Here is a 19,662-nt window from a genome sequence, read left to right as displayed (position 1 = left end):
CCTGGAATAAGAACCCTATGTAAAACTGATTAACTTTCTTCACAATGTACAATTTAAAATCAATTCTTGTGTTACTTAAATCAAAAGAAATATATTAGCAGGCAGTATATACAAAGTTGCTTATGTTTTGTCAATCAGAAGACACTAATCTAATGCACTCACTCTTGTTCATTTTTGGTGAAAGCAACAAAATGCTCAGTCATCACTGAAATAAGACAAACAGAATGAAAAATATATAATTCACCTAATTTTTCCCTTTAAAGGCAGTGTTTCCCAAAGTTCATTCACTTGTATAATATTTTCATAATTTTGGCCATATCCTTGTAAGATATGTATGTCAATGTATCATGAAAAAGAAAGGTATTTGCTGAGACACTACCTATTTTGTTTCAAATATTTCACACTAACTCATTATCTTCTGAAATCTCTGGTATATTTTGTTAGCTGTATTTCCCTACCCCACACTTAAACAGAAAACCTCAGCTACTAAAGTGAAAAAGTATTTGTTCTTCTATCACCTAAAATTAGCTCATGACCTAGCAGTGGCTTATTCACAGCATTTTGAGAAACTATGCTCAGAGTCCCAATCCCAGAAGCCCCTCAGATACTCTCACACTCACCTATGAATGAAGGACTGTTCCAAATCTTTCCATGTATACAAAAGTCTTCAAATGTTTAAAATACTTTAACCTTAAAGAATCAAACATCTTTTCCCAGTGATCTTTGACAGGAGAAATGTTTAAGTGGTGACTTTAAATGTCTTTGTTCTCACCTCTGCCACACTTACAAAATTAAGGTTAAGTTGAAGGAGTCCCCAGAAAATCTCTAGGATTACTCTCCATGTTATAGAGGGGAAAAATTTAAATCTACAAGATCCAATTTGCCAAGATAACTCAGACTAAAATGAGGTGGACATTATTTCTAAATTACTGACAAAACCATCTCTACCCACAGATTTGCATAAGGAGAACTGTCCTTAGTACAATGGGTCACATTTCCTAATTTGTTTTAAAAGTCTACCTTGTTTGTGGTTTGTTTTATTGTCTTAACTTTTATCTAAGTTATTTATACTTCATGTCTGGTTTGGAGCTTAGAAGAAAACAGATAATTGGCTTAAGTGTCATCAAGTATGTAAGAAGGCTATGTATGTTTCTATTTTATATCACAAAAAAACTCAGGAGTAAGGAAAAAAAATTGCCCTCAACCTTCAGAGTATTTCTGAAATTTATCTTTCCATTGAAAATACTACCTGCATCTGTAGACGTTTGAGGAGCAAAGTTTAATAGGGCAGCATTTTTATTTCAAACTAATTTGTATCTAATCTCAAAATAATAAATCAGGTCCATTGAGGAAACTGAGTAGTATTTCAATTATCAACCTTTGCCGATGAACTAATATGGTGGATTGCACCATGATCTATTTGAAACATTTGCATTTTTTATTCACTTAAAATGGGAATTTTTAATCTCATAAGATTAAAGAGATTAAGACCTTCCATTTGTCTTTTCAGAATTACCCACTGTTCTGCTCATATACCATGAAATAGAGGTATCTGTGTAATCGAACTCTGTATTCTCACAAAACTTATTACTTTGATGTGACTAAACCTCAATATAAATAACTTTATCAAGTTAATAAAGTATTTCAGTTTTCTACAAAGATGGAAATACACAAATTAAATTGGTGATTAACAATATTTTACTCAACACTAATTATTAGAGAAATGCAAATCAAAACTACAATGAGGTAACACCTCACATCGATCAGAATAGCCATCATCAAAAAGTCTACAAATAATAAATGCTGGAGAAGGTGTTGAGAAAAAGGAACTCTCCTACACTGTTGGTGGGAATGTAAACTGGTACTGGCACCATATGATTCTGCAATCCCACTCCTGGGCATATATCCAGAGAAAACTATAATTTGAAAAAATACATGCACCTCACTGTTCATTGCAGCTCTATTTACAATAGCCAGGACATGGAAGCCACCTACATGTCCATCAACAGATGAATGGATAAAGAAGATGTGGCACATATATACAATGAAATATTATTAGCCATAAAAAGAAACAAAATTGAGTTACTTGTAGTGAGGTGGATGGACCTAGAGACTACCATACAGAGTGAAATAAGTCAGAAAGACAAAAACAAATACCATATGGTAACACATATATATGGAATCTAAGAAAAAAAAAAAGGTTCTTAAGAACCTAGGAGCAGGACAGGAATAAAGATGCAGACATAGAGAATGGACTTGACGACATGGGGAGGGGGAAGGGTAAATGTTTATTTTAATGCTAAACCTTTGGAAACTCTCCAAAAAAATCGGAGCAACAGTTTCATGCTTTCCATGAAGACGGCGACATTTATCCTCTGGCTTTATGTGCCTCTATGACACCTCTACAGTTTGAGAATGTCAGCTAAATGATATATAAGAATTACAAAACCACATATTATAAAAGAAAATAAAGTTTTCAGTAAAGATGAGAAATTCAAAACAGGAAAATAAAGGTGGAAAATATCTGAAATCATAAATGAATGCAGTTTGTACAGTAATGTCTTAACATCTGTGGCTTTGGCAATCATGTTTTTATTTTTCTATAGAATGGAAAAATATATATTATTGTATATTGTGCAGTTATATATATATCTGCATAAAATTTTTAAACTGCATGCATATATTTCTACATAGAATAGTTCCAATCCCCATGAGCAAATAGTCTACTGGAATGATTACTTCCCCACTTTTCGGGGCCACATAAATGAGTCTAGGGGATACTGCAGGTATAAGGCATCTGTTTAAACCACATGTTCTCAATATGTAGATAGAAAAGTATAAATACATGTCCTTCAGGATCTTCATAATTTGTGAACGTGCCAAACAGTTATACAAGCGTTTGGCTGAGACTTACTAAAAAGGCAAAAAAGAACTTAAGTGTAAGATACATTAAATTTCAAGTCAGTAAGGGTTGGTTTGAAAACTTTAAAAAGAAATCACTTTGCATAATATAAAACTTCTAGGAGAATCTGCCTCAGCAGATTACACCACTTCAGCAATATTTCTTGAACAACTAAAAGTGATTCCAGAGAAAAGTTACCTCTAGTGTGTGTGTATATGTGTGTGTGTTTTACTAATGGTTTGGTTTCAATGGGATGAATAAATTTAAAGCAAATTTCTAACTCAGATTGATCTTGTTTATTGTGGAAGTGCATTTTTACTATAATTTTTATTTCTTGAGGTTTAACTTTTTAAAATATATTAAATGCAATTTTTTTCTGCATTCTTGGTCTAGTCAACTTTAGTTTTGCCACACACTGTACTTTTCAGTAAAGTAAAACCTATGCTTGGCAATGGATCACTGTGCAAAAAATAGATGCCAGGACGACACAGTCTGCTAAGTAGATGTGGATCCCAAATCCACTTGGGATTTGGACCCAAGATTTTAGAAATGCAATTGATTACATGATTCACAGCATCCAGGAGGTAAGAATAAACCAGTGACAGGACATTCTTGATTTCTCATCTCAGGCTCAAAGTTTCTGGAGTCATCTCTGATGTCTCCATAACTTCAGGTCCCATATTTCATAATCAAGTCCCGAAGTTCCACTGTCATGGATCTTTCAAATCAATTTCTTCCTTTCTATTCTCTTTCCCAACACCACATTTCAGACTTGCATTATCACAATCTGTTCTGTCACAATATAGACTTCACGCTAATCAATCCTGAAAATGCCATCAGGTTAATCTTCATAAAATGCAATTCCGGGCATGTCACTCACCTGCTCAAAAACTTTCAGCAGCTCCCCAGTAAGCCTAGAGAATAAAGTCTCTATTTCTTAGCTTAAAATTCAAACTGTCCCCTGTATTATAATTATTGTTGGATATTTAGTTTCTTCTTAGGTGGTGGAACCAGTTTTTCCTTTTCACATAGAAAGCAACTGGCACAGAAAGTTACTAGAAGTATGAATTCATTCTTATAGATTCTATCATGACTCACAAATCTACCTTTCTCAGTTCTAACATTTAATTATCATAGGATTATGCTTTCTTATTTTTAATTTCCTCTGGACAATAATATTCATTACTCCAGAAATTTTTCTACTATGGTTTTTCAGAATTAAGTATCAGAGACAGTTTCTCAAAAGTAGCATTCACTATTTTTTCTACATTATTGACATGAGACAAAGAAGAAAATACATTCCATTACTTATCTGTGAAGCATAAAATCCTTGAGGTCAGAGATTGACCCCAATCTTCAGTCCTCCTCAATCTACCTTTACTTCCTTCTTCAACTTCTCAGCAGCTTTGTATAAGTCCAACAAATGTGTTCACTAATTTCTGAATGCCCAGCCATGGATAAATCAGGTAAGAAAAGAAAGTATCAAATGATATTTTCAAAGGCCATATTTGTCTAATCACTTTATTCTGCATTAACAGTCCACCTGTTCTGGGTTGTTTATCAGTGCTGTCTCTCTCTGCACAGAGAATGATTACAGGTGAATCTCCACATGGATAATTTGGATGGGAGATCACTTAGACCACTTGTGTTCAATTCAGAACTAAAAATACTATTGGGGCCCCATAAATGTTAAATAGCACTAAGAATAATAATAACTAACCTCTTCTTAGTAGATGTGCTCCTAGGTACACCCACTTGAATTTTTCCAATTACAATTCAAGAACATTTCAGTTCCCTTTATTCAGAACCATTATTCAGGCTCTTCTGGAAATGTTTTATTCAGTTTGCACATCTCTTCTCCACAGTCTTTGATTTAGAATTCAGCTCTCTAATAATGAGGGGAAATTGGGGTCTGAAAGAGAAAAACACCATTTTCTTAAATGATGAATGCTGCAGGCACACATTGTCTTAAATTACAATACAACTACATTTTTTAAATATCCATGATCACATCTCTGACATTACGGCATAATGACATGAGTAACATCAAAAACTGGTTTGAAAGGATTTTAGGGGTATTCTCTAGGCAAATGTGTGACCTGACTAGACAGACATTGTGAGTATAAGTAAAAAACAGAAAATATCTTTTTCATTTTGTGGTGGTGGTTGCTGTTATTGTTGTTGCCATTGATAATAAAGAAAAAGGTCTGATGCCTCTGGAAAGCTGTGCTCAACCCTTTCCCGGGGCTGTAGTTTACTCTGCTATTCACACCAGAGGACATTGGGGCAGCATCTTAGGCACTGTAATGAGATCTGAGCAAAAAAAGCTTTCAAAATATCAATAAATCAGCCCTGTTTATCCCCAGCTCAGAGAGTTGGGACAACTCATTGTGAGACTTCTCTGTTTTTAACTGTGGAGCAGGCTGTTTTGTTTTGACTCCTTCGTAAACCCAAGTGTAACACATATCTACCTGGCCATTCCTGGGGAAAAAAGAAATAAAAAGAGTCAATCCTGGAGCATCTGAGTATTATAAGTTTGGAGAGCTTTAAGGGTCCAGCTGAGGCAACAGGGAACTCACAGCTGAATGACTGCTTGCTAATGGAGGAATGAAAGGACATGATGGACACAGAAGCAGTGTCGGACAAGTGTCTTGGTGGGGAAATCTGCCAACCTGACAATGCCTTGCCCAGGAAATCGGGATGCATTTAGAACCACACTATTTTTAAATGACCACCATGACAAGAGCTGTTAAGTATTAAACAGGTGTGTGCTATCCGTGATTGCATTTGGATCTCGCAATTTAATGGTGTCAGTAGAACTAATGACTGAGACGGATAAAGTGGCATACTTCCCTCATGGATTAAGATTCTGTATGAAAGCCAAAATAAAGTGCTGCACACCTGCCACATTTGAGAAAACACAGTCATAATTCCTAAGATGCTTATCTAAACTTTCTGGTCTTAAATTCTCAAATGGATCATCTGAAAAGATTTCAGATATTTGCAAGTTACAGAAAATCACAAAACTTCTTTGGGCATATATCAGTTCCAATCTCTTACTCAGGCTAGCTTCAAAATTAAATTTCCTATGACTCCTGCAGGTGTGATCTAATAAGATCACTGACATATATTAATTACTATAAGATGAAACAAAACAATGATGTAGAATAAAACAGTAGTTTAAAAAAATCCCCAGTTCCAATGCTTTACACGTGAATTTGTTAAATTTTTAAGTATATACATAAACACTATTTGGCAGGTGAAATAAAAACTTGCAAAATATCTTTGAAATTTCCCCTCAGAATTTTAATCTACTTTATAAACATTATATTTCCTTCCTTTTTTCTTCAATATAAGTAAGACTATAATTGAGTTTTTTCTGAAAATAGCTCAGTAATTCAAAAACTCTTTGCTCTATTCAAGGTGTTTTGCTATGAATTATACAGTGTAAACTAATAAATAAGACATTAGTCTACATCATCAAAAAACTTATTCTGTAAGTGGAAATTACATCTTCAGAAAAGCACAAATATAATATATGAAGATTTAATTGCCATAAGAGAGATACAAAATACTTGGAGCAATAAAAAATTTTAATTAAAAATTATGCTTTCAAAATTTGAAGATAGGGCTTCCCTGGTGGTGCAGTGGTTGGGAGTCCGCCTGCCAATGCAGGGGACACGGGTTCATGCCCGGGTCCGGGGGGATCCCGCATGCCACGGAGCGGCTGGGCCGGTGAGCCATGGGGGCTGGCCTGCGCATCTGGAGCCTGTGCTCCGCAGCGGGAGAGGCCGCAGCAGTGAGAGGCCCGCGTACCACAAAAAACAAAAAACAAAAAACAAAAAAAAAAATTGAAGATAATATTGAGACACATCTCAGACAAATGGAAGAATTTCAACAGAGATAAAAGGTAAGGCCTTTTGGGGAAAAGAGAATGTTTTAATTAATATTAAAATAGATATAATAAAATTATCTTCATAGAAGATACACAAATCAATCAATGTGATACACCACATCAACAAAAGAAAAGACAAAAACCACATGATCATCTCAACAGATGCAGAAAAAGCATTTGACAAAATTCAACATCCATTAATGATTAAAAAAAAAAAACTCTTACCAATGTAGGTATAGAGGGAGCATATCTCAACTTAATAAATGCTATTTATGACAAGACCACAACCAATATAATACTCAATAAACAAGGATGCTCATCCTCACTTCTCTTCAACATAGTATTGGAAGTCCTAGACACAGCAATCAGACAAGAAAAAGAAGTAAAAGGTATCCAAATTGGAAGGGAAAAGGTAAAATTGTCATTATCTGCACATGACATGATACTATATATAGAAAACCCTAAAGACTCCACACAAAAACTACTAGAACTGATAAATGAATTCAGCAAGGTAGCAGGATACAAGATTAACACAGAGAAATCAGTTGCATTTCGTTACACTAACAATGAAATATTAGAAAGGGAATGTAAACAAAACAATACCTTTTAAAACCACACCAAAAAAAATAATAAAATAAAATACTTAGGAATAAACCTGATCAAAGAGGTGAAAGACTTATATGCTGAGAACTATAAAACATTAACTCATTATTGCCCAGGGGATTTTTGCAGAAACTAATGCCTGTGGCCAGAGATTTTATTTTGGCCAGCCAAAAATTAATTCTGTTATTTCACTAACACCCTGTTGGTTATTACATTCAATAGTTACACCTGACACACCTGTAAAGTCTTCTAATTTTTGTGAAATGTTGTCTTCAATCCACTCCTCTGTAGAAGCAAAGGAGCATTCTCCAGCACTGTGAGTTTCATTTTCACTTTCCATATCAGAATCAATCACTAAAGTTTTTGTCTTTTTATTGGTCTAACAGTCACATAGTCTGAATCAGAACTATGTTCTGAAGAACTATCATCTTCTGAGACACTAGTATATGTGTTGCTCGGACAATCAGAGAAAGTATCTGCATAAAATTCACTGAAAAATTCTTCTTCACTCAAACTTTCACGATGTGTCATTTTCGAAAATTTTACGTTTATAACATACACAAGGTTGGAACAAAAACCTAATGAGCAGAATGCGAATGATAATGACAATCATAAGTTGTATAATGAACGCTTGATCAATTGTAAGCTCTAACAACTTCACACAGTGATGTTAGTTGTAGCACTCTCTATAAAAGTATTGACAACATCTCCAGTCAATAACGTTTGGGTAACAAAAGACATACTAATATGTCTCCAGTCAATAATGTGTTAATAAAGGCAATTAAAGATGATTCAAAGAAATGGAAAGGTAACCCATACTCTTGGATTGGAAGACTTAATATTGTTAAAATGGCCATACTTCCCAAAGGAATATACAGATTTAATGTGACCCCTATCAAATTACCCATGACATTTTTCACAGAACTAGAACAAATAATACTAACATTTATATGGAACCATAAAAGACCCAGAATTGCCAAAGCAATTCTGAGGAAAAAGAACAAAGCAAGAGGCATAACCCTTCCAGACTTCAGACAATATTACAAAGCTACAGTAATCAAAGCAGTGTGGTATTGGCACACAAACAGATATATGGATCAATGGAACAGAAGAGAGAGCCCAGAAGTAAACCAACATACCTATGGTCAATTAATCTTCGACAAAGGAGGCAATATAAAATGGGAAAAAGACAGTCTCTTCAGCAAATGGTGCTGGAGAAGTTGGACAGCTGCATGTAAATCAATGAAGTTAGAACACACCCTCACACCATGTACAAAAGTAAATTCAAAATGCCTTAAAGAATTAATTATAAGACATCATAAAACTCCTAGAAGAGAACACAGGCAACACATTCTCTGATATAAATTGTACCAATGTTTTCTTAGGTCAGTCTCCCAAGGCAACAGAAATAAAAACAATAATCAACAAATGGGACCTAATCAAACTTACAAGCTTTTGCATAGCAAAGGAAGCCATAAACAAAATGAAAAAAAAAAAAAACCTATGGAACAGGAGAAAATATTTGCATATGATGTGATCAACAAGGGTTTAATTTCCAAAGTATACAAACAGCTCATACAACTCAACAACAACAAAAAAAAACCCAATCAAAAAATGTGCAGAGGACCTAAATAGACATTTCTCCAAAGAAGACACACAGATGACCAATAGGTACATGAAAAGGTGCTCAACATCACTAATTATTAGAGAAATGCAAATCAAAACTACAGTGAGGTACCACCTTACACAAGTCAGAATGGCCATCATTAAAAAGTCTACAAATAACAAATGCTGGAGAGGGTGTGGAGAAAAGGGAACCCTCTTATGCTACTGGTGGGAATGTAAGTTGGTGCAGCCATTATGGAAAACAGTATGGAGATTCCTCAGAAAACTATAGAATTACCATGTGATCCAGCAATTATCTGGGCAAAACTGTAATTCAAAAATATACATGCACCCCTATGTTCATAGCAGCACTATTCACAATGGCCAAGACATGGAAACAACCTAAATGTTCATTGACAAATGAATAGATAAAGAAGCTGTGTACATATATACAATGCAATACTACTCAGCCATAAAAAAGAACAAAATAATGCCATTTGCAGCAACATGGATGCAACTAGAGATTATCATACTAAGTGAAGCAAGTCAGAAAGAGAAAGACAAATACCATATGATATCACTTATATGTGGAATCTAAAATATGACACATATTAACCTATCTATGAAGCAGAAACAGACTCACAGACATTGAGAACAGATTTGCAGTTGCCAAGGGGGAGGGGTGGTGAGGGAGGGAAGGATTGGGAGTTTGTGGTTAGTAGATGCAAACTATTACATATAGAATGGATGGACAACAAGGTGCTACTTTATAGCACAGGGAACTATATTCAATGTCCTGGGCTAAACCATAATGGAAAAGAATAAACAAGAATGTGTGTGTGTGCATATATATATACACACACACACATATATGTATAACTGAGTCACTCTGCTGTACAGAAGAAATTAACACAATATTGTAAATAAACTATACTACAATTAAAAAAATAAAAATAAAAGGATTCAAATTCCAATGCAAAAAAAAAACAAAAACAAAAATAACATTTTCCCCATGTGCTTCCCTGAATACTTTAGGAAATCCTGTCCAGAATTAAGACTGATGTAAGAGAAATCTGAAGCTCTCTTCTATATTATCCCTAAAAGCTGATGAGTCCAAAAACCACAATTTGGTTTCTTTTATTTCTAAACAACTTACTAATACCTATAACATTTCTTTTTTAATATAAATACATTGGCCAAATCTTTTAATGGACTGTAGCTAGAAAAAGAGACCACAGCTGCTTACTGGTAAGATTTACACCTATAGTTTAAAATTCATGCTATCTGGGTGAACAATGGGAGCTAATAAACACCTCCATATACCCGTTAAACAGAACTTTTAGAAGGGGTCTAGTACAGGTTCTTGAAGGAGCCATTAACAGTAGTACCCTCAGGTCTCACATTAATGGTAAGTAAAATAATTCCCAGGTGAGCAATGATGCTATTAAAACTAAGTTGGGAAAATGGAGGCACAAGTAATTGGTTAGCCATTTCCTTCTTCTCCTTTTTTTTTTCTTTTTTTTTTTTGTAATTATAAGGTCTTCTTTTTTCCTCCCTAATGTCTTGGTGTTAAGGACTTTCAAATTGTATTAAAACTCGTAGCTGATTTAGGAAGAGCTATAATTTCTATGCTTAAATTACTGATTCTAACCCAGAAGTCATATTGCAGCAGGGGAACATAACACAGTTACCTGGGAAATTTTCAAACTAAATACAGTCCCCAACACATACCTCATGCAATGGAAATCTTCCTATATCTGCCATTTGCCATTAAAACCACTACAAAGTAAGCCATTGCTTCTGATGGTAGTGGATCAAATTTCTAGGGTGTGAGAATTATTTATGTATTAACTAAGAGATTGAGAAACACCTTTGCATCAACTAAGAGTTTAATTATGCAGTAATTCAATAACCATTTTTTGAGCAACTACTACCTACCCAGCACCTAGCCTCTAGGAATACAACAGTGTGGAAAATAGACACAGTATTAAATAAGCCAGCAAGTTCAGCATGGAGAGAACTATGATAGGTATAAAACAGAGCATTATGGGACTATGCAGAAAGAATACTAACCCAGTCTTAGTGAGTCAAGAGAAAATGTCTAGTGGAATTGGAATCTTTATTGAAACATAAATGATGAAACAACTTAGGCAAAAAGGAAGAGAATAAAGTCCCCAACAGAGGCAACAGTCTATATTAACTCCCAGTGGTGGGGAAATTATATCATGTTTCAAGAACTAAAGAAATCCAGAATGACTACAGTATAGAATTAAAGTAGAAGAAAGGGAAAGGAGATTGAGCAGTACAGAGATAAAAAATGGGGCTAGAGAAGTAAAGAGGGGTCAGATCAAGGGTCCATTAAGCCATGTAAACATGTTTGAAATCTATCAAGAGAACACAGAAGAACAGATGAATATTTTAAGCAGGAGAGAGACCTAAGTTTTTCCTTGAGAAAGAAAACTGACTGCAATGTGCAGAACATATGAGGGGGGGAGGGTCTAGAATCACGGTAATAGGTTAATACTCAAACTTGTTTTGTGTTTACTTCTGAATAAAAGTTCAACTAAGTATTAAACAATCAGAACTCTCTGGATAACCACTGATTATTCTGTGAATTATCTAGTTAAAACACAGTGTCTTAACGATTATACTTAATAATTGCACTGTTTATAATCTAAGTTGTTTACTATCTGAGATTTAACACTCAGAGAGTTGATTAAATTGGGTAACTCCTCTCTTGGATGGGAGCAGTAACCTTCAGTGGAATGCTAACTACCTCTGAGAATTATGCTTAACTCAGAATTTCTTTGCCATAGGAGTAATTGATTTTAGGCTGGGTGAACTGTTTCTTAATATATATGCCCACAGGGAGAATGTCATTTTCATAAGATGCTTCTATAAGCCACACCCTACTTAAAACAGAAGGTTTCCCCTTTGTCTTCATAAGCAAAATCTGAAGGAGCCCTGTTTGTCATTAAGTAAACAACTGGGAGGTAATGTAATACTGAGTCGGTGGTCTGCAAAGTATCTCTTTGACAATTCAGCTATCCACGTTTTGCTTTTGTTTTTAACTATAGCTTTCCTAGAAAATACATCTATGTTTAACCTTATTGAATACCACTAATTTGACCTAAATCTGCTTGTACTGGTCTTTCAGCTGTTCTCGTGATTTCACGATCCATTGTTTTGCTCTGTTGCCACTATGACACAACTAAAATAAAAGTATCCAAATAATTGGACATTGTGGAGGGGAGGTAATAAAATAAACAAAGTTATCTCAGAGATCAAGGTAAAAGATGGAGTCTTTAAAAAATATAAAATTATTGATTCATCTAAGCAGTCAAATTCTGATGCTGAGTCACAGACTTGACCCAATGGAGTATAAGCACTAAGGATTGCTCAAGACTATCAACTGAATTGTGGGGAAAACTGCTTATAAATCTATCTCTATTCAAGTTTATATAACCGTCCTTTAAAATTTTTAATTTTAGTGTATGTTTGCTAACTCAGAAAATTATATTAATATGATATTATGTTAAATTTGTTTATAAGTACATAAGTGTTCATCTATTTGGGACTAAACTGCCTATATAATACTGTTAATGTTATATAATCAAACTTACCATTAATTGTTCTTACTATGTGGCATCTAGTTTACAAAACCCCACAGACAGCCTATTTTTATGGGAATTTACATTCAATTCAAAAACAGTTGCTTTAAACTTATCTAGTCGTGGCTGGTATTATGGTCCTTTAAAAGTAATTTCCAGAAACTTTAATCTCTCTCAAACTGCTGATGATAACCTGGCTTACTTTATATGGTACACAAATAAACATTTTGTGCATTTATTTTAATGGCAGCTGGAAATATAGAGCTAGCACACAAACTAGCACACAAATCAATGGACAATCACATGCTGGCCACAATGACTTGGCTGCCATCCCCCAGGACAAGGCCATCTTGGACATGGGGCGGCCTAACCTCACAATCTACAAGCCCCACTTTACCTTCCCTCATGGAACACGTGGAGCTGCCCAGAAGCCAGGAGCTCACTGTCACTCAAATCTACACCCCCCTACCATCTCCATCACCCTGGAGGTGTGGGCAGAGAGCTGGTCTCCTGGAACCAACTCTCAGATGTTAGACCCAAGAACCAGCCTCTACCATTTCCATCATCCCAAGACCACCTGCCCAGATTCCAACATCTACAAGAAGTTACTCATCTACAAACAGAGAGAGTTCATGGGAGGCAGCCCTCAGAGTAAGGCTTTCATTGAGGAACTCATCACTGAGTCACCCAAGTTCCCTGTATCCCAGCCTCCTGACTCCAACCAGATGGCCAAGATCCAAACTGACTACTGGTCTGCCTCCCATGACTCTTCATTGTGGAGACAGAATGGAGGATGCAGAAGGCATCTCAGGGACTTCCCTAGTGGTGTAGTGGTTAAGAATCCTCCTGCCAATGCAGGGGACACAGGTTCGATCCCTGGTCTGGGAAGATCCCACATGCCGTGGAGCAACTAAGCCTGTGTGCCACAACTACTGAGACTGCACTCTAGAGCCTGCAAGCCACAACTACTGAACACGCCACAACTACTGAAGCCCACACGCCTAGAGTCTGTGCTCCACAAGAGAAGCCACCGCAAAGAGAAGCACGCACACCGCAATGAAGAGTAGCGTCTGCTCACCTCAACTAGAGAAAGCCCATGCAGCAACAAAAACCCAATGCAGCCAAAAATAAATAAATAAAAATTTTAAAATTAATAAATAAATAAAAAGTGTTTTGTTTTTTTTAAAAAAGGCATCTCACAGGGAGGTAGACGAAGAGAAGGAAGAGGAGGGTGATGGTGACTCCAGAGAAGAAATGGCACTCAAGGAAGCGTCAGAGAAAGAAACTCAGTAAGGTGATGTCCAACTTGGGAAAGATGGCCTTGAAAGACAAGATGGAAAAGTCATTGCCTATCCAGAGAGAACCAGTCCCTACTGGACTGGACACCCTTTCATACTTCCTTACACCATGGAAAGTCTAATTGTTCTCTCTCTGCCTATAGCAGTACCACCCTGAGTTTACTATACTTCTCAGACTTCAGCCCATGGGGAGTGAGAATGGAAGCTGACACCTTGCTGATATGTCCCTATGAAATGCTGGTGGTGACCAGTAAGGGGCAAACGAAGTTGCCTCCAGGCTTGACAGGCATTTGTCAGCCAAGGACTTCTCAAGGGTATTTTCCATGTCTTCTGCAGCCCTGGGGTTGTGGGACATGGACTTCCTTCCCCACAATGAGGGAGCAGTCCTCTTTCTCTCATCCCTGGTCCTCACTGGATTGGGCAAACCCAGCCTGGACTCAAGCACACACAGAGTAAATATTTGTGACCTTTCCCTGCCTCCATCCCCACATAAAGGTTCCCAGAAGAAATTAAGGAAAAATAAATATGGCACTTAAGAGGTCAGACCTGTCAGCTGTCTTGACCAATGGGTGGGTAGAACCCCCAGCCCTGGAAGGAGGAGGGTGAGAGTGGGAAACAGCCAGGCAGGCAGGGAAAGCTCTGGGATTCCGTGTGTACCCAAGCACTCCTCCTCACTTCATCTCTTACAGCTCCCCCATCACCCTGACCTCCAGCCTCTTTGACTCTAGCAAAAGCAGGCTCCAGCTCAGGGAAATCTCAAACAGGGAGGCCGCCCTTCCCTCTATCTAGTTCACCTTGTCCTCTACTTGCAACCTCCAAGCTTCAAAGACTCTTGCTCCAAACCTGTGGCTTCCCCTAAAACCTTGGCTTAGAGTGGAGATGTCACCAAAACAAAATCCTTGCTCACCATCACCCTCCAGGCAAAGTCAGCTAGAACTCTGCCTTCTAGTACCAGCCCAAATCCTGGGCAGAACCCAGGCCTTCAAACTCCCTTGGATGGGATCAAGAGGCCAGGCTACAGGAGCATTTCTGAACGTCCTGGCTACCAGGTCCTGCTCCTACCCATACCTAAAGAATGTAATTTATTGGAGCACCACTCCCTCACACTGCATTTCTCACCTAACTCTCTGCCCTACCTTAATCATACTCCCAGCTTTTCCTCTTTACAAATACATATTTGTATATAATTTTTATATATAGATGTAAATAGTTATAGATATATCTGTCTATCTCTGGATCTGGGTTTTATTGCCCAGAGCCTGGGCACAATGCATGTGATAATGCTGGAGAGGGGGGACTCTGCTTGGAATTAAAGGTTCCATTGGGTCCCCCAGCCAAAAAGATACATGTATATAAATATCATTACGTGAACATTCTATTATTACCAATATTTAAGTCAAGGTAAAATAAGACCCATTGAGAAAGGGTGGATTTGAAATGTGTGTGTGTGTGTGTCTGTGTGTCTGTGTGTCTGTGTGTCCGTGTGTAAAGAGAGACAGAGACAGAGATAGGGAATCCAAGTATAAGTGATACGCAGAAAAGGCAAAAATATGAAGGTAGCTTTTTCCTGCCTTCAGATTTTAACTGAAACATCAACTCATCCTAAATCTTGAGCCTGCTGGCCTTTGGACTGGAACTATATATTCTCAGCTCTCCTGGGTCTCCAGCTTGCCGATTCACTCTGCAGATCTTGGAACTCGCTAGCCTCCATAATCATGAGCCCGTTCCTCAATTCGTTATAATAAACATCTTTCTAGAAAGATAGATAAACAAAAATGTCGGAAACAGATGTTGTATTGTGCCATTATGCGTGAATGCGCACGCTTGCATGCGCAGACACACACACACACACACATTCTGTTTCTCTACAGTACCCCAACTGAGACACTGTTATATAAGAGGACTGAGGACAATACTTCCATTCTAACACAAGGACCAAGAGATCAGTTCATGCTTCATATGTTATCCGGTGATGGAAACAACATAAAAAGAATAGTTATCTCCCAGCATAACGATGCATTTGATAACACATGCACATTTTTATAAAATGCTTACCTGAAAAAAATTATTATTAAGGTTAGCCCGAAGTTAATAATAATTCTCATTAATAATTGTATTTTTAATTTTCTCCTCACCAAATGATTTATTTTCATGTGCTTCTAATCATGAGAGCGCACTTTAATATAGCTATAGAGTGTAGCCCTGAAGAGATGGCCCATTTACCATTGTGCAGTAATATAAAAGCAATGGCAGCTAGTCATACAGGTGTTTTCAATATCCATCGTACATGGTATACAGCCCTTGGTTCAGTGGATAATCCAACTGTAAACATTGACTCATTGTTAACAGCTCTGGGAAATAGGATTAACAATTTCTAATTTCAAAGTGAACCTATTTCATTTTTGTCCTGCAAATAAAAACAATGCATTCAGAGATTTAGCTTTTCAGATTTCAGAGCTTCCCAGAAACAAAAATGTTGGAAACAAATTTTTTATTGTACCGATGCCATTATTGGAAACCATTGAGTATATGTTAATAGCTTTTTAACAGTTTGGTACCAAAATAATGATGATGATGATGACGACGACGACGACGATGATAGTATTAATAATAAAAATAAATTGAAGTTCAATCAGATGCAACTTAAAATTTGAATTCAAAAAAATTTAATTGAATCTTTGAAAACTAAAAATCTTGTAAGTATCTACTACTCAATGTAATCGGGAGAAAAATAAAAAGCTTACTTAATATTAGAAAGCTTTGTTTCCAAAACGAAAGTTTTAGGTGAAATTTTAGGAATCCGGTATGCCTTAGAACACAGTTAAATTGAATCAATAATCTTGTAATTTTTGTGACTTGTTTATTATACCATTCTAAAACCTATTTTCCTCTACCTTATCTGTGAATTCCTTTAGTAGAATATTGCCTCAATTGAAATCTATACCTCAACACTGAGTTATACACTCTTCTCAACTCCCTGTTCCAAAGAATAGAGGATGGTGGCTTTATTCTGCTTTTAGAATACAAAAGTGTCACTGTGTAAGGCCATAGGGTCTCTGTCAATAACACTCATGCCTGGCTTTTAAAAAATGTTCATGCTTGAACCCTACACTCAGGGATTTCTCTAATTGGTTTGAAAACTGCTAATCTGTGTCTTTTAAGCTCTCCAGATATTTACATATTATACAGCTATAGTGGGAAACACTAGACTGGATTAAGCAAGGAAGGGTTGCTCCAAAAGGAAGCGTGAGGTTTTGTAACTGGGAATTAGACCCACAATATTTATTGTCCAAGTTTGTAGCAAGAAAATTGTACTGAATCCAAAGGGCGAATAAGATCAATCAAGAGACAGAATAAAGTTAGTGGACAGGAAAGTCAATATTGCAGACTGGAGGAGTTTCGTGGAATAGTTTTTATGACTTGTGATCATTAGCAGAAAGTAGGTTCAGGAGATAACTTGAATAACCCATTCCAAGCTGAAAAAGCTAAGACTAAATATCTTCCTAGCTCCTTCTGTGTGAAACTTGACTACCTGTCTAGCCAAAGAAATTATACTATCCTAACAGTGCAAGTTACATTTTTTTCCATTGAAGTCACTGATCATTGACCAACTTGTTCACATCATTCTGAGATGGGTAAATAACTCTCTAATGTGAGATTAGAGAAGGTCTGTGTCATTTATAAGTTTATGGTAGAGAGAAGTTAATCAGAGCTCCATGTCCATGACTGACCAATTCTACTCACCTTTAAAAATCCCACTCACCTTACAAATATGTAAAGTATTTTTATAGACCTGTACTCTCAATGGATTTTGGAAGCCACTAGAATTCATTCATTTATCAGTCTTCTATTCTGTATTAGCTATATTTACTACGCAAGGCACTCGACACTCAGAAAAGATATAATCCTTGTCCTCAGAGATCTGACATTCTCATAAACTAGATAAAAGTTCTGCAGCTATTAAAATATATTTACAATACTGCATAATTAGTGATATGTTGGAAGATAAGACCAAGGTGTACGGAGGGCAGGCACAAAAGATATTAACAACTGTGGTTGAGAGTGGATTGCTGAAGACCATCAAAATGCTTTTGAAAGGAGATTATATTTACAGTAATTCTTGAAGCAAAGAAGAGGGTTAAGTCCCTATAATGCAAAGCCACAGAAAACTCAAAGAACATCATTATGGTATGGTCCAAAGGGGAGCTGCATGTAGGGAACAACGTGGGGAAAATAGGACAGGACTAAAAGATGGTCTTTTCTTTTATACCCAAAATAGTTTGAATTCTATCTTGAAGGTAATTGAAAACAATTTGAAGATATCACACAAGAGTGTGAACAATCAGATATTTAAGAATCAAAAGAAGTTAAATGAGAGGCAGAAACATTAGCTATAAGACTATTAAAATAATAACAGTTGAAAATTATGCTGGACAGAGCTAAGATAGCTAAGATAGAGTCTGTAAGTGCAGAAAGAACAGAATTCATTGAAGTGGTATTTAGGAACTGACAGGATTTAGTGAACAGTAGGAAAGAGGAGGGCTGGAACAATACAGAATGACTCCCAATTTTTAGCTTATGAAACCAAGTCAAACTGAAGTGCCATTTACTAATGGGATAAAATGAAACAACTGATTTAGGACACAGAAAGATGAGGTGCCACTGGGCAGCCAACAGGAGCTGTCTTAGAACTGTTGGAGACATGCCATGATGCCTGCAAGTGGGTTGTGCTTCAAATCAGGATTGTGGAGTTATCAATTTAAACTATTTCTTTGTTATAGCCATGGGTCTTCTAAGAAACACAGTTCCCAGTTTCTCCTTTCTGATACATGGGAGACCACAGAAGCAGCTGATGTCAATACTGAGGTGACAGAAAATCTGGCAGAATTCACACATTTGTCACCCAATATGTTTTGTGGGTTTTTTTTTTTTTTTTTTTGCAGTACGCAGGCCTCTCACTGTTGTGGCCTCTCCGGCTGCGGAGCACAGGCTCCGGACGCGCAGGCTCAGTGGCCATGGCTCACGGGCCCAGCCGCTCCGCGGCATGTGGGATCCTCCCGGACCGGGGCACGAACCCGTGTCCCCTGCATCAGCAGGTGGACTCTCAACCACTGCGCCACCAGGAAAGCCTACCCAATATGTTTTTAAGATAGCAGAGCTTTGGATAAAACCATGAAAAACACTGAAACATGGAGTATGGTGGAGGATATAGGTACAAAAAGGAGGCTAAGAAAGCTCAGAAAATTGGAAGGAAAACAAAGAAGCCAAGAAAGGAAAGCATTTCAATGAAAAGAAAAATTAAACAGTCAATCCTACTATCTAATACCACTCAGAAATTAATTATATGAGAACCATAAATAACTCATTCAATTTTTCAATTAGAAGTTTTGGGCAACTTTGGCAAAAGTAGTTTTGTTGATTTCCAGGAGTGATATTCTAATTACAGTAAGCTACATATAAGAGGCATGCATATGAAGTAGAGATATTCTTTCTCCACTTCTTTGGTTGTTAATGGACAGAACGATATGATGTAATGCCTGCAATAATATACGAGACTGAGTTCTGGATTTATTAATTGTGTTTGGCTGCAGAGATGAAAGTTTACTGAAAGGAGTCAGTATAGTAAGAAACGTTCAAGTTATGAGATTCAATCATGATACTTGATGAAGTGCCTGAGGAAATGGGGATGATGTGGGACCCATGGCAAAGTAGGAAGGATATTTTTTAAGAAAAAAATGACTGCTTCTT

At 36.8% G+C, this 19,662-nt stretch overlaps 1 long non-coding RNA gene and 1 pseudogene across 1 annotated transcript in view; one reads left to right on the top strand and one right to left on the bottom strand.

The window, feature by feature from the left end:
* The window catches only part of LOC136794035 (uncharacterized), a 596,196-nt gene that overhangs the window by 236,724 nt on the left and 339,810 nt on the right, over positions 1–19,662 (bottom strand). The window lies entirely within an intron of this gene.
* Positions 12,802–16,568, top strand: LOC131755704 (dematin-like; annotated as a pseudogene).

Source organism: Kogia breviceps, chromosome 4 (genome assembly GCF_026419965.1).
Source record: "Kogia breviceps isolate mKogBre1 chromosome 4, mKogBre1 haplotype 1, whole genome shotgun sequence".
Lineage (NCBI taxonomy): Eukaryota > Metazoa > Chordata > Mammalia > Artiodactyla > Physeteridae > Kogia > Kogia breviceps.
This window is presented reverse-complemented; position numbering and strand designations above follow the sequence as displayed.